General features: G+C 49.5%; 1 protein-coding gene across 4 annotated transcripts in view; it reads left to right on the top strand.

The window, feature by feature from the left end:
- Positions 1-429: 429 nt before the first annotated feature.
- Positions 430-14,055, top strand: part of DIS3L2 (DIS3 like 3'-5' exoribonuclease 2) — a 393,028-nt gene continuing 379,402 nt past the window's right edge. Inside the window, exon 1 of one of the 4 annotated variants that reach the window (XM_072637426.1) lies at positions 430-519. The gene's annotated coding sequence lies outside the window, so the exon portion shown is untranslated. Of the gene's footprint in view, positions 520-2,881; positions 2,953-2,982; positions 3,098-14,055 lie in introns of those variants that run through there. The other 3 variants (XM_072637425.1, XM_072637427.1, XM_072637424.1) reach the window with 3 other exon arrangements.

Here is a 14,055-nt window from a genome sequence, read left to right as displayed (position 1 = left end):
AACTCTTCATGACCCCATTTGGGATTTTCTTGGCAAAGACACTAGAGCGGTTTGCCAAATCCTTCTCCAACTCATACAGATGAGGAAACTGAGGCAAACAAGAAGCAGTGACTTGTCCAGGATCAAACACAGCACAGCCTTGGATAAATCACAACCTCTCTGGGTCTTCAGTTTGCATGCATGTAAAATGGTGAGCTGGAGTTTGGATTAAATTGCCTCTAAGGTCCCTGGCACTTGGAGACCTGGCTCAGGGGATCCAACTGACCCAGAACTTCCAGGCTGACTGAACTATCTTAATCAGGACCTCTCCATAAAGGGAATTTCTCTCCCTGTTTCATCTGTCAAGGAGGTTCATTTGGGAGGAGCAGCTTCCCACAGTCCTCCTGAGGCATGCTTGGGCACACCCACTCCCTTGGGTTTCAAAGGTTCAGACCTCACAGTTCAGGGATGCCTGGCACTCATTCCCTCTGACTGCCCTCCTACTGAGCCCCCTTTGTGTTCTTGGGACCTGGAAAGAAGGTAAGACTGTTTCTCATTCCTCTCTATGCATTTCCAGTAAATAGTTTACAACTTGACCCAAAAGGTGGGGGGCCCTGCCTCTCTGCCACTTAAACACTTTGGGGCAAGTCATGGCCTCTCCCTGGGCCTCAGTTTCCTTACCTGTAAAATGAAGGGGTTGAGCTAAATGACCTCTTAGGACTCTTTCAGCTCTAGAAGCTTGGGCCTCCTCTGTTCACATTCCCTATTCTGCCTCAACAATGTCACCTATGAAATGGGCGCAGAGAGGTCATGAAACCTCCTCGGGCTCCCTTCTCCTTCTTTGTCCTCCCTCCTGGTGCTCTCTCCCTTTCCTGGCTGCCCCCCTATGATTCTATCATCCATACAAAGGGATTTATCCCCCCCATGAGGGGATCTCTTTAGAGAGTAACTTGACCCACTCTCTCTCTAGTTAGCACAGTTATTTAGCAGTCAACTTTTGTGACTAGGTGCTAATTCCAGGAGCTGACTGAGGGCCAGAGCCAAAGAGGCTTGCCTACCTGGGCCTTCATCTCCTCCACAAAAGGAAGGGAAGTTCTCTCCTAGGACACTGTTCTTGTTGCTCTTTGGTGTTCCTGTGTGCCCAGGTTTTCTGGGAGGTGGAAGGAGGGCAGCGTCAGGCTCGGTCTGCTGGCATTAGGTCGCTATCAGACTTCACTCAGGTAGGAGGGGAGAGGATGGTGGAGGTGCTTGTCCAGGTGCATGAGCCTGTGCTTGTGCAGTCACTGAGATGGGAGGCTAGTGTGAAAGGGCTTTCTTTGGTCCTGACCTGTCATCTTTTTGGATGTAGGTAAGGTCCAGGCAGGGGATTCACCCAGGGGGAGCAGCTACTCTTTGGGGACTTGGTCTATTTGCCTTGTGGGCTTGCCTGGGGTAACACAGTGGCTATGGAGAACCTGGGTTTTCTATCTGCTATGCCAAGCTGATTCTTGGTTCCCCTGGGATTTATTTAAAAAAAAAATAAGGGTTTCATATCAGTTTAAAAGCCTTGTGGTTTTCTGATTAAGTGAGTTAAAACCAAGTCGACTGCCAGGAGCCCTACGTGTGGGCTCAGAGACAGGTGTGTATCTCATCCCCTTTCGGAATCCTTATCCTATTCACATTTCACAAGACACAGGGAAAGAAGTTGGGGGCTGGATGACCACTGGCCTGGATGTGTAGAGGTGTCTCTCATTCTTCCTGTGAGATTCTGTGGGATCCCAAGAGGCTAGGTGACTTGCCCCAGGTCACACCTTGACCGTGTGTGCCAGACGATAGAGTACTGGATTTAGAGCTAGGGAGATCCCAGCTGAAGACTGCCCGGATCCTTAGACATTCACTAGTGGTCAGTGATTCTGGAGAAATTCTCAAAGGACAGCACCTGATTCAGTGGTCAAGGTTTAAAGGAACTGATAGAAAGCACTTTGCCAACCATCACATTGGCTACTACTCGGTGGTAGGTTCGAATCCAGGGTTCTTTTTCAGGCCACCAATCAGTAAACACGGATTCAAGGGGTACTGTGCCAGGGCTCTGTGCTGGGCTGCCCTGGAGGAGGGAGGCCTGGGGAGAAAGGACTTGTCTTCACGGTTCGCTGACCCCTGTGAAATGAAGCATTTCCTTTGATAGGGAATTTAGGCAACGGACAGCACCGTGTGTGGCATGTGTGGCATGTGTGGCATCCGTGGCGGTCATCCCCCGGCAGACGATGGCTCACCAAGACCGGGGATGACCGTAGTGATGCAGGCTCCTGCCCCTTCTGTTTGCTTTGTGCTGCTGAGAAGGGGCCCCAGAGGCTTCACCAGGAGGCCTCCCGAACCCTGGGTCTAGCACCACCAAGAGAAGGGAGGTGCCCTGAGTTCGAGTCCAGCCTCAGGCCCTTCCTGGGGGGTCCTGGGGAGACTCGCAGGGCGGGGTGCTGGCGAGGCTCCGAGGAGCACGGCCCCTGGCACACAGCAGGCGCTTCATAAGTGCCTATTCCCTTTCCAGTTGCGCAGGCTGAGGTCCGAGGGGGCCGCTGGGGAGCCCCGAGGAGCGCTGCGAGGTGGCAGGCTAGGAGTCCCACGGGTGAAGGTGACAGGGACGGAGGGAGGGAGGCGGACTCGGGGCCCACCGCGTGCCCCCTGCTGCCTGATGGGGGTGCGTGGGGAGGGAGCTCGCGGTCGGTGGCCCCACAAGATCGGGAGGAGGTCACGGGCGAGAGGCGCCCTTGAGTGGGAGGGGTGCAGGGGGAGCTCTCCGCACCCACGCCCCGCGGACGCGCGGCGTGAGCTCGGGCACGGCCCTGGCGGTCTCTGGTCCTCAGTTTCCCTGCGCCCGCTTCGCCCCCGGCCCTCTTTTGGCCCACGCCGCAGCCCGTAGTCGCTCGGCCTGCGACCCGGAAGTACATTCTCCTTAGCAACCTGGAGCCGGAGCGGCGGCCGGAGCCGGGCGCAGCGGTGAGTGACCTGCCCGCCTCGGTGGCCTGGCCTCAGCGAGGAGGGCGCCGGAGCTCCCGGGGCCGTGGGTCAGTCGTCCGGCCGCGCCTCCCGTCGGCCGCGCTCCAGGCCGCTGGGCCCCGCCCCCGCTGCCCCGGGTGCCTAGGTGCGTAGGGGGCGTCTTCCCTCATGCCTAGCGCTCCCGACCCTGCCGGCGAGGGGCACGCTCCCCGCGTCCCGCTCCCCCCACCCTCTCCGGGAGGGCACGCGGGGCCCCGGGACCCTCTGCGCATGCGCCCGATGGGGGTGGGAAGGGTGGGGAAGAGGCGTCCTCCCGCCTTTCGCGCATGCGCACCGCCTCTCGCGGCCTCGTGAGGTGGTGACAGCACGTGGTTATCTTCGCTGGGTGGGAGCACGCCTTGGGAGGTCACGGCCCTTTCTCTAGGTCAGACAGCTGGGAAGGATGCCTTGGATCCTGGGGGTGGGGGGATTAGGAGTTCACCTGCCCCCTCTGCCTCAGTTTCCCCCTCTGTAAAAGGAAGAGGCCGAACCAAGCGACCCGAAGGTCCCTGGGTTCGAGGATCCCCCAGCCTCCGGACGCTTTCACCCCCCACTTTGTGCTCGGTGGGTGCCGGACCCAGCCACCTCACCTGGTCATTTCCGGGGGGGGGGGGGTCCTTGGCGTCTTTGGGTGTCCAGAGCGGGGTTGGGGGGCCCCTTGGCCTTACGCATTTATTCTCCTGCATTTTCATATTTTGGGACCCTGCCGCCCTCCCTCCTTTGCAGGCTGCTTCCAGCCTCGCCTGCCCCTCATGCCATCCCCCATGGCCTTCCAGAGCCACCCCCTTCACCTCCCTAGGTTCTCTGCAGTGCAGACTCGCTCTGGCTTGTCTGTGGTCCCGCCTAGGAGCTTGGCGAGAGCAGGGCCTTCCCCCTGTCCTTCCGTCCCCAGGACTTAGCAGAGCAGTAAGTGCCTAATTAACACGTGGAGCTTCCAGCTGGACCTTGGTTCTAGGGCTGTGAAGCGTCCTGCAGTTTGTACGAAAAGGAACCTGGTTTCCGATGGCTTAGGCTTCAGGGTGCATTCGCAGAAGGTGGAGTGTTCCAGATAATAAATAATGAATTTGGAAGAGGCCGGGAGTCTGGGGTCTTGAGGTCTGTTTCAGCTCGGCTGCTCTTCTCTTGCACTGCCCTGGATAAGTGACTTGACTTGTTAAGTGTTCAGTGTTCCTTGTCTGTAAAATGGGAGGAAGGGTTAGACCAGCTTAGGGCTTCTTCACCTGAGGTGCATTAACTTTAAACCTTAATTAATTTCCTTATTTTATTTTGTGCATTTAAAAATTTACAGACTCCAAAGGGTTCTGCAATGCAAAAAGGGTTGAAAACTTCCCCTGCACTCTATGCAGGGCCTTGCCAGCTGTGATGGTTCTGTATCATGCCTTTCCCCTGGGACTCTCCAAGCCCGTTCATACATTTACTCCTTTGTCTTCACCATATTTGGGGGGAAGAAATGAATAGACGTTGCCCTTTCTCCTTTGGAGGAATCATCGAACCTCGTCCTGGTTCTGTTTTATTTTGTCACAAATATTTGTGCACAGGGTGCAGTGTAGGTGGTATAAAGAAAGAAAAGATTATGTGATAGAGAGGTAGGGAGTGGGAGAGTCAATTAGATGAAGGTCCCTGCAGCCTCCACAGGATGATGTAGACTCAATGGGAAAGCTTGTCTCATTGCCTCCAGGGGGTTCAGTAACCTGTGAACTGGAGTGGGGAGGGTGGCTGGTAAAAATGATCCAGGGCTGGGTCAGGGGTAACAACAGTGAGCCAGTTAACAGTCTATACTCACCTGTTCTGTGGGGGTGTATCCACTCATTAGAAAGGAACTAGCACAGGGTCCTTGAATGGGGCTATAGACAAATAAATTCCTATTGGGATACGTTGGGCTGCATAGAGTCCAGATTGTGAAGGGAGGAAGATTATACCTGAGGTGAGGAACCAAGACAGATGAATTACGGAAAGCACAGAGAGTTAAGGTGAGAGGTGAGTGGAAGGAGGAGTCAAGTCGGAGGTTGTGGTGGGCTGAGAAGAAGTTCCTTGTTTCAGGCTAATAAAGGTGTGGGGGTAGGGGGTGAGCTTGAGATGGAGAAGTCAACTTAGATCCTGGCACTTGAGGAGGCTCACAGAAAGGGAGACATGGAAGGATGCCCCTAAGTGAGAAAGGGGGGGCTGTGGGAGAGGAAGGCTACGTGTCACCTCTGGGGCTTGAGAAAAAGCCTGCTAAATCACTAGCTGCAGGGGCATCAGGGCAGACTGAAAAATGAAAATGAGAGTGACCTTCACGAGACAGGACAACGAGAGCAAGGAGCCCATTGCTTGTCCTGGGGTCAGGGAGCCTCTTGGTCTGGAGAGGGGGGACCAGGAGAGAGCCACAGACGCTGCAGAGGGAAAACTATGCTGCAGAAAAATTGTTCTGTTTTTCTCCATACTGTATACAGTAACAAAAATGTTGTCATTAAATTCAGAAGAATATTTTATTTGTTCCCTGGCATATTTGTGCTATTTTGGTGAGTTTTTAATGATATTTTGAGCATACTTTTACATATTGCATATTTTGTAGTAAAATCTCTGAATGCAAAGTGTGTTATTGGAAATGCGTTCCAGGCCTTAACGGACGTACCAAATGCTGGCAACATTTCATCTCTGCCTGGCTGTGTTGGGGGTCATAGTTTATATCTGCAGATATTTCTACTTACCTGTGATTTCTAGTTGTGACAATAGAGGCAGCAGAGTCTTTGTGTCGTAGTGCATAGAACCTTCCACGATGTCTGAAGACCTGGGTTTGAGGCCCCCTTCTGATGTGTACTGACTTTGTCATCCCTAAACCTGGACATGGCAGAGACTCTAACCTTTGAGCTGGGATATTTGCTTGCCTGGCATCACCTGGTCCTGCCCAAAAGCAGGCATCCTGGAGTTGACTTCAAACTTGACTCTACTTCTTGGCAGCAATTTGGAAACTGACCTGATGGTGCCTGAGGGATGAGTGTGCAACCCTCCTCCCCTCCTTCTTAATTAGTTCTGATAGAGCAGGGAACTAGGCCATCAGTCCCCCTCAGCCTTCCGGTGGATTTTAGGATGGAAAGCAGGCTGTATGTTGATGAGTTTGTGCGGAATGAGAGAAGGCTGAGGTTTGGGGGCCATGAGGAGTACGGCATGTCATAGACTTGGTGTGTATCATGATTCTATCAAGGCCGTTGACTGTCTGTCTGGATTTGCTTGTGGGAAAAATGGCAACTTGTTGCTACTACCCTGGTGTTAATTGATGAATTAATGCCAGCTGGGAGGGATGTTCTGGTTTCTTTTTGGCTGACTGGCTCTGCCTTGTTTTCAGCCTTTGGAGCTGTGGCTGGCAAGGTGCTTAATTAATGCTCGCTAATTGACTGATTGGTTGATACAAAATGAGGAGGGCCTGAACTGAAGTGGTCGGTGATGTTGTCTGTCCTTTTTTCTTGGAGAGGAGCATGACTCAGTCTAATAGGGAAGCCAGTAAGCCAGCAAACAAGCTTTGTGTCACCTCTTGAGCTTGAGAAAAAGGATAAACAGGAAGTAGTTAATGGAGGGGAGGCGCTTGGAATTAAGAGGATTTGAAAAGGGCTTGCTGTAGAAGGTGGGGTTTTTAGGAACACAGGGAAGCCTGGACCCCTTGAGGGAGAGTGTCCAAGCATGGGCAACAGTCAGAGAAAATACCTGCCACCAAGCGAAGGGTGTCTTGTTTCTAGAAATGGCAAGGAAGCTGGTATCTGTCACTGGATCCAAGAGAACGAGGAGGGGAATGAGGTGTAAGAAGGCTGCAGTTGGGTGATGAAGGGCCTCGAATGCCAACATTAGAAGTGGGGGGAGGTGGAACCATGGGAGTTTTGAGGAATGGTGACTATGAAGAGGGGTATAGTGTGGATGAGGAAGGTATAGGAGGGCTGCCTAGTAGCAGGGAGAACCCAGTTGAGGTTGGGGAACAGAAATTAGTGGATCCAATCAGAATGGGTACATGATTTTCTTCAGTTTTATTCAGTAACGTGGGCAGAAGTGAAGGCAGAGGATGGTGGGAGGAATCCAAGGCTGAATGAAGCATGGCAAGATGACAGAGTCTCAAGAGAAGAAGACAGTATAGACAAGGGTTCAAGATGGGGAATGGAGCAAGGGATGTTGCATGGGACAGAATGGAGGCCTCGTCTTCTCCTTCTTAAGGGAGTAGAAGGAGAAGAGGTCCCTGGGGATGGGGGTGCCTGTCAGTGAGTGGGAGGAGGAAGAGGAATCAGCTTTGTACTAGACTGTAGAGAAGCTGAAGAGAGCAGCCTTGTGCAAATCTTCAGAAAGGTCAGTAGGAAGAAGCACATGGCCATGAAGGGACCTTTGAGAGAAGTGGTGGAGAGAGAGGTGAGGGTACAGAGGGGAGCTGAGTGAGGGGATCAGGTGCTGGAGGCCCCGCAAAGAAAGGATGACTGGGGGAAGGGAAGGCATTTGGCTATTTAGTAGAGCATGTGAATTGATAGTTAATTTATGAAATTTGCAAACTGAGCAGGCCTGGTATTTTGGATATTGCCAGGGAAGACCCAGTGGGCATTGGGATGTGGGACAGCAGTCACAGGAATGACCACAGAGGGTATGGGGGCAAAAATTACAGAAAGTACAGAGACAAGCAGGGAAAGAAGAAGGCAGGAAGACAGACTGGAGGAGAGGCAGAGCTTAACCCTCCTGCAATGTGGTTTGGACTTGGTGGAGAGCCTAGGACTCTGGAGGGCAGGAGCTGCAGGTGCCGTTTTTATAGATTTTTTGAGGGGACAGATCAACTCTTATCTGTACCACATTGGGGTTAGCGCATGAACATATCCATATCATTTCAGAGTTGTCAGTCCAACTGCCAAGTTCACATGTCTACAGCATCTCAAAATGATCAGCACCCGTTGGTATTTGTGCTTACACATCATGGGCTCGGAGACCTTGACACAGAATCTGGGGGTTTGCCCTGATCCCCTCACATGTTACTAGGATAAGATTTTTGGTTAGTATGTGATACAGTTTGTAAATTAGATTCTTTTGACCTCGCATCTAAGTTCCCTTTTGCAATTTTCCCTCTATTGGCTCTTTCTAAGCTTACTCTGCTGACTGGGATGGGGTGGGTGGGGGTGCTTCGGGGAACCAAAAGCAGGCAACTGCAAAGGTGGAGAGAGAGGGGCCGACTCATGCCTGTTGCACTGCAGGGGATCCTCACACCACCAGGTTCTTGCTTGTGTCTTCTCAGAGGATGTGGTGCCCACTCAACTGAGCTGCCTGGGTGCCAAATCGCTCTTCTTCTGCAGGAGACCCTCCTCATCCCAGGTGTTCAAAGGGGAAGAAGGTGAGAGGAGGGCAGGGACTTTGCCCACCTCCTGGTGCATACTTGCTCGGGCCAAGCTGGGGAGACCTGCTTGAGGAGAAAAGACAGAAAGTTTGGCCTAGTGTGTTGTGGGGATAGCCAGATGGCCTATTGTGTAGTTGTAGTGGAGGGAAGGCTTGATGAGGTCAGATTGCTGGTGGAAATTTGTAGCAGGCATTTTGTTCAATTCTTTTCAGTTATGTTCAACTCTGTTACCCCATTTAGGGTTTTCTTGGCAAAGATACTGGAACTTTGCCATTTCCTTTTCCAGCTCATTTTATAGATGAGGAAACTGAGGCAAACAGGGTGGAGTGACTTGCCCAGGGTCTCAGAGCTAGGAAGTAAATGTCAGAGTTGGATTTGAACTCAGGGGAGTCTTCTGGACTCCAGAGCCAGGCTCTCTCCACTGTGCCAGCCATAGTGTGACTCTGAGAAACTTCTGCTTGTGTGGTTGAATCAGGATGCTGCCCAGGGTGGGAGGTTAGCAGGGTGATAATGGGGAAAGGCCAGTGGTGAAGAGGGAATTTTTCAGATCTTTAGAGTCAGGATCAGGTATGGAAGGAAGCCAGGTCAGAGTAGAGAATTTAGGGGAACTAGAAACACGCATTTCGGTTTCCAGTGGAGGCTTAAGAGTGGGTCAGGAAGGAAGAAGGCAGTGAAGGTCTGGGCATGGCAGCTATGGGGTCTGCCCTTCATTCCCTTCCTCTCATCTGGATTACTGGCACTTAGTAGTACATAATAAATGCTGATTGCCAATAATAATCATTAGCACTTTAAGATTTGCAAATTGCTTTACATATGTCAGCTCATTTTATCCTCACAATAACCCTAGAAGGTAGGTGATATTATTGCTCCCATTTTACAGATGAGAAAATTGAGGCAGACGGCAGTTAAGCAAGCTGTCCATTGTTATACAGCTAGGATGGATTTGAACCCAGGTCTTCCTGACCTCTAGGAGAAAATACAAAATCCTCTGTGTGGCATTTAAAGGCCTCCATAATCTGACTTGCACTTACCTTTTTAATCTTATTTTGTATTACTCCCCTTCATCCGTTCTCTGTTCCAGTCATGTTGACCTGCTAGTGCCTCCTAGTACCTGACATTCTAGCTTCACCTTGATCTGCTGCGTTTTATATTGGCTGGGCCCCAGGCCTGACCTGCCCTCTCTCCGCTGCTCTGGTTCCCAGAGCTTTGGGCTCACCCCATTTATCAGCACTCCTTCCTTCTTGGAGTTATCTTGTATTGCTTTGTATGTGCTGTCATCTCTACATCTCACTGTCATCCCTGGCCCCCCACTTCCACCCCCCCAGGAACAGCCAAGGCTGTTTGGATCTTCAGATCTCTGGCATCTTGCAGAGTATTTTGCATCTAGTACGATGCTTCATAAATGTGTGTTGAACTGAAATTCAGAGGTCAGTATCCTGAAGTGGAGTTTGGTTGACTGTGGGTGCCAGGCCCACCCTGATGGGGGATGGGTATAGGATTAGGGATGAGGTCCCCCGTGTGGATACTAATGTCTCCATCTGAGAGGGTGTAATTGAAAGGGATTACGGAGACTGCGCAGTACTTTTGCTTTAGGTTCAGATCTTAAGCTACAATGACACACACTAAAACAAGCTTCATAGGCAATTAAATTTTATTGCTACAAATAGTGTAAGTTAGCAGGTGTATACATATAAATAGCAGATAATAATTAAGACAGAATAGAAAAAGAGAAAGTATACATCACCCGGCAAGTCTGAACTCAATCACTTTGGTGACCAGGGAGGCTGAAAGTGTGTGGGGGAGAGCAGTCAGCAAAGGTCCTGACTGGGAGAATTGACAGAAGCAGGCATCCCCACATGTGCAGCAAAGACCTCCAAAGATCCTCCCTCCATCCCTTTATACATGAAACTTCAGGGAAAAGAGGACCATTAGAACAACGAAGGAACTCTGGCCAAAAGTTCTGGTTGTTGACTTTGACATAAGTGCCCAAAGACTGGCCAGGTCCTTGAACGTAGACACCTCCTCCCTTAAGGGGTTCTGTGACTCTTAAGGTAAGGGTCTCTTTTCCTGGCTACATGGTTCATTAATTCTTCCAACATTTATGTGTTGCCTCCCCTGGCACTCTCAGTTAAGCATATCAGCTTTAAGTTACATTCCTTATGTCAGGTCATGTGGCAGTCATGCAAGGGACTGGGTAGAATCTTCAGTTTCCCCAAAGAGGGTGATGATGGTGGACAGAGGGTGAAAGAGAGATTGTGAGTCAGATGCTCAAGTCATAGAGAAGGTGGGAGGGTGTCTTGGGAGGTCTGTGGGAGAAAGGGACAAGGATCATGAGAGTGTGGTGGGAACCTCAGAGGAGGAGGAGTGATACCTAATGGTGGTAGAATGACTGGGGGAAGCAGGTCTGGAAGCATTTCCAAATGAGGAGGAGTGACTAGCAGAAGAGAGGGCTTCCTGAAATGTGGAGGAAGCCTTGGGAGAAAGGTAGAGTCTAGTTAATGAAAGGAGGCAGAAGACATGTAAGGAGAGGGGACTGAAAATCTTCATCATTGGAACATGCTGGAGAGGATGGGCAGAGGAGTGTGGGACCTGGTAGGCAGCAGGGGTAGGATGGCTAGGATGAAGGCTTGGGCCCTAGTGCTGTGTCAGTTTCACAGAAGTGAGCAGAGAGCAAAGGTGGAGGTGAGCAGGAATGAGGATGTAGATTAGGCATAGAGCAGCTTGGGCTTGTAGTTTCTTGTAGAATGTTGGTGTGGACCAGTAGGGAGAGACGTTGGAGCAGAAGAAAGGACTGCACCCATTCTAGTTACCCAGCAGGGTAGGCTCAGCCTTGAGGTACTGGAGATTTTTTTTAATTTTTTAAATTTTATTTTTTATTTTTAATGTTCTACAATCACTACCATGAAACTTCGATTTTTTTCCCCCTACCTACTCCCCACCACCCCCCTTCCTCCCCAAGATGGCATACAATTCTATATGGGATCTACACATACATTCCTATTGAATACATTTTCATTATAGTTGTGCTGTGTAGAAGAACTAAAATAAATGGGAGAAATCATATAACAAACCAAAACATAATACACACACACACACACACACACACACACACACACGTACGTGATCTGCTACATTCTGCGATTGAATTCCATAGTTCTTTCTCTGAATGTGGAAGGCATTTTGTCTTAGAAGACCATTGGGAATTAAAAAAAAATTTTTTTTTTTTTATGTCCTTGCATTGCTATGAAGATCCAAGTTTACCAGAAAAAACTCTCGCACACTGTGGTTGTTGCTGTGCACAAAGTTCTCCTGGTTCTGCTCCTTTCACCCAGCATCAGATTGTATAAGTCTTTCCAGGCCTCTCTGAAGTCTTCTTGTTCATCATTTCTTATGGCACAATAGTACTCCATTACATTCATATACCATAATTTATTCAGCCATTTCCCAATTGATGGGCATCCCCTTGATTTCCAGTTTTTGGCAACTACAAAGAGGGCTGCTATAAATATTTTTGTACATGTGGGACCCTTTCCCATTTTTATGATCTCTTGGGGATACAGTCCTAGAAGTGATATTGCTGGGTCAAAGGGTATGCACATTTTTGTAGCCCTTTGGGCATAGTTCCAGACTGCTCTCCAGAGTGATTGGATGAGCTCACAGCTCCACCAGCAATGAATTAGTGTTCCAACTCTCCCACATCCTCTCCAACATTTATCATTTTCCTGTTCTGTCATGTTTAGCAATCTAATAGATGTGATGTGGTACCTCAGAGTTGTTTTGATTTGCATCTTTCTAATCAAAAGTGATTTAGAGCATTTTTTCATATGATTATAGATATCTTTAATTTCTTCCTCTGAAAATTGCCTGTTCATATCCTTTGACCATTTGTCATTTGGGGAATGACTTGTATTGTTGTACATTTGACTCAGTTCTCTATATATTCTATAAATGAGGCCTTTATCCCCGAGGTGGCACTGGAGATTTTAAGCAGGATGGCCAGTCCTCTGTTAGGGATGGATGGTGCATGTGGGATATTTGTATTGTCTAGAAGGTTGATCTAAATAACTTAAATATTCTTTCTTATGCTGAATCTGATGGATATCCATATGTGTGTGCCCATTCGCAAACAGGAGCGCTCTTCTGAACACTGGTGGATGGGTGCTGTCCTGTTTAAAAACACTTTGCCAGTAAAGTGGCATGTTGAATTAAGTTTTAATCAGTGAATTGTCCTGGAGGCATCTTCACTCTACACATTCCAAGGAGAGCTGTTATCCTTCCCCGAGACTCACTCCTCTCCCAGCTTGTTTATGTTTCTTCAGGGTACTGCTATCACTTGGGGCCTCCAGGCTGGCATTCTTTGAGTTCTATCCTTTCTTGTTCCTCACATCCAACGGGTGAGCTCTTCTCTGCTGAGATGGCTGCCTTCCTGCTTCCCCATGCCCTGCTCAGACTGGCAGCTGCCAGTCTCTGCCCTCTTTTCTCTGCTCCCTTTCTTGTTGAGCTGCCAAAATACTCTTGTGTGAAGTCTTGACCATGGCACTTCTTTCCTCAAGTTCCTTCTCAAGCTCCCTGTTGCTCTAGGACAAACCCACAATTCTGCTGCTTGGCTGGGCCTCTTCCTTGACTGTGCTTCATGCTCTTGTTCATGCCATGCTGGCCCACCTGTGGTGACCTGGGCAGGAAGACCAACCCCCAGCCTCTTTGAGCCTCCATTTTCTCATTTGTAAAATGGGCCAAGACTTCACCATGAATGTAAAACTTTTTGCAAATGAAGCTCAATTTAAATGTCAGTTCTTAGGCTTAGGGACTGTCACTGAGAGCTGACAGATTCTGTGAGGATGACCCATCACAGACCCATTGAGGACTCCAGGCTCCCTCCAGCTTTTGGAGAGTCATCTTTGCAGCCTTGACAAGACAAGGCAATGCATCACGGCATGCTCCCGTTTTTCCTTTGATTTGTTGTTGTTCAGTCCTGTGTGATGACTCTCCGTGACACCATTTGGGGTTTTCTTGGCCAGGATATTACAGGGGTTTGCTATTACCTTCTCCAGCTCATTTTTATGGATGAGGAAACTGAGACAAACAAGACTAAGTGATCCAGGGTCCCACAGCTAGAAAGTGTATGAGGCCAGATTTGAACTTGGTCTTGCTTGGCCCAGGTCTTCCCTTCTGTCCACTGCTCTACCTAGCTGCTCTTTTGCATACTTTAAAAAAGTGGCTCTTTTTTACAATATAAAATACATATATCTTCCCTTCTTCCCTTTTCCAGTCAACCTTCCCTTGCAACAATGGATTAAAAAAAAGAAGCAAAACTAACCCAACCATCAGTGTAGCCTCACTGTAGATGCATCAGACTACACCAGTAGTCCCTTGCCTCTGCATAGAATGAGGGGAGGGGCATTTTCTCATTTGTTCTTGGGTGTTAATGTTTAGACATTATTAATCTTCAGGTTTTATTTTGTTGTATCCATAGGAATTGTATAAGGGACCTGAGCCAGGGGTGGGGACCCTGCAGCCTTGGGGCCACATGTGGCCTTGTCATCTGGATGTATGAAACTGCTTCAGGTTCTCCCCCACCCCCACCTGATTTTTAGTCTTTTATTTCTTTGGGGGTATACGCCTCACAGTGGGATTCTTGGGTCCGAGGGGAGAGAATAATCTCCATTTTCAAATGAAGAAACTTGTCAGGACACGAACCCCAGGCTCTGAGCCCTGCACTCTTTCCACTGAGC

The sequence above is a fragment of the Notamacropus eugenii genome, chromosome 2 (assembly GCF_028372415.1).
Source record: "Notamacropus eugenii isolate mMacEug1 chromosome 2, mMacEug1.pri_v2, whole genome shotgun sequence".
NCBI lineage: Eukaryota > Metazoa > Chordata > Mammalia > Diprotodontia > Macropodidae > Notamacropus > Notamacropus eugenii.
Note: the sequence above shows the minus strand (reverse complement) of the source record. Positions and strands in the feature narration are given on the sequence as shown.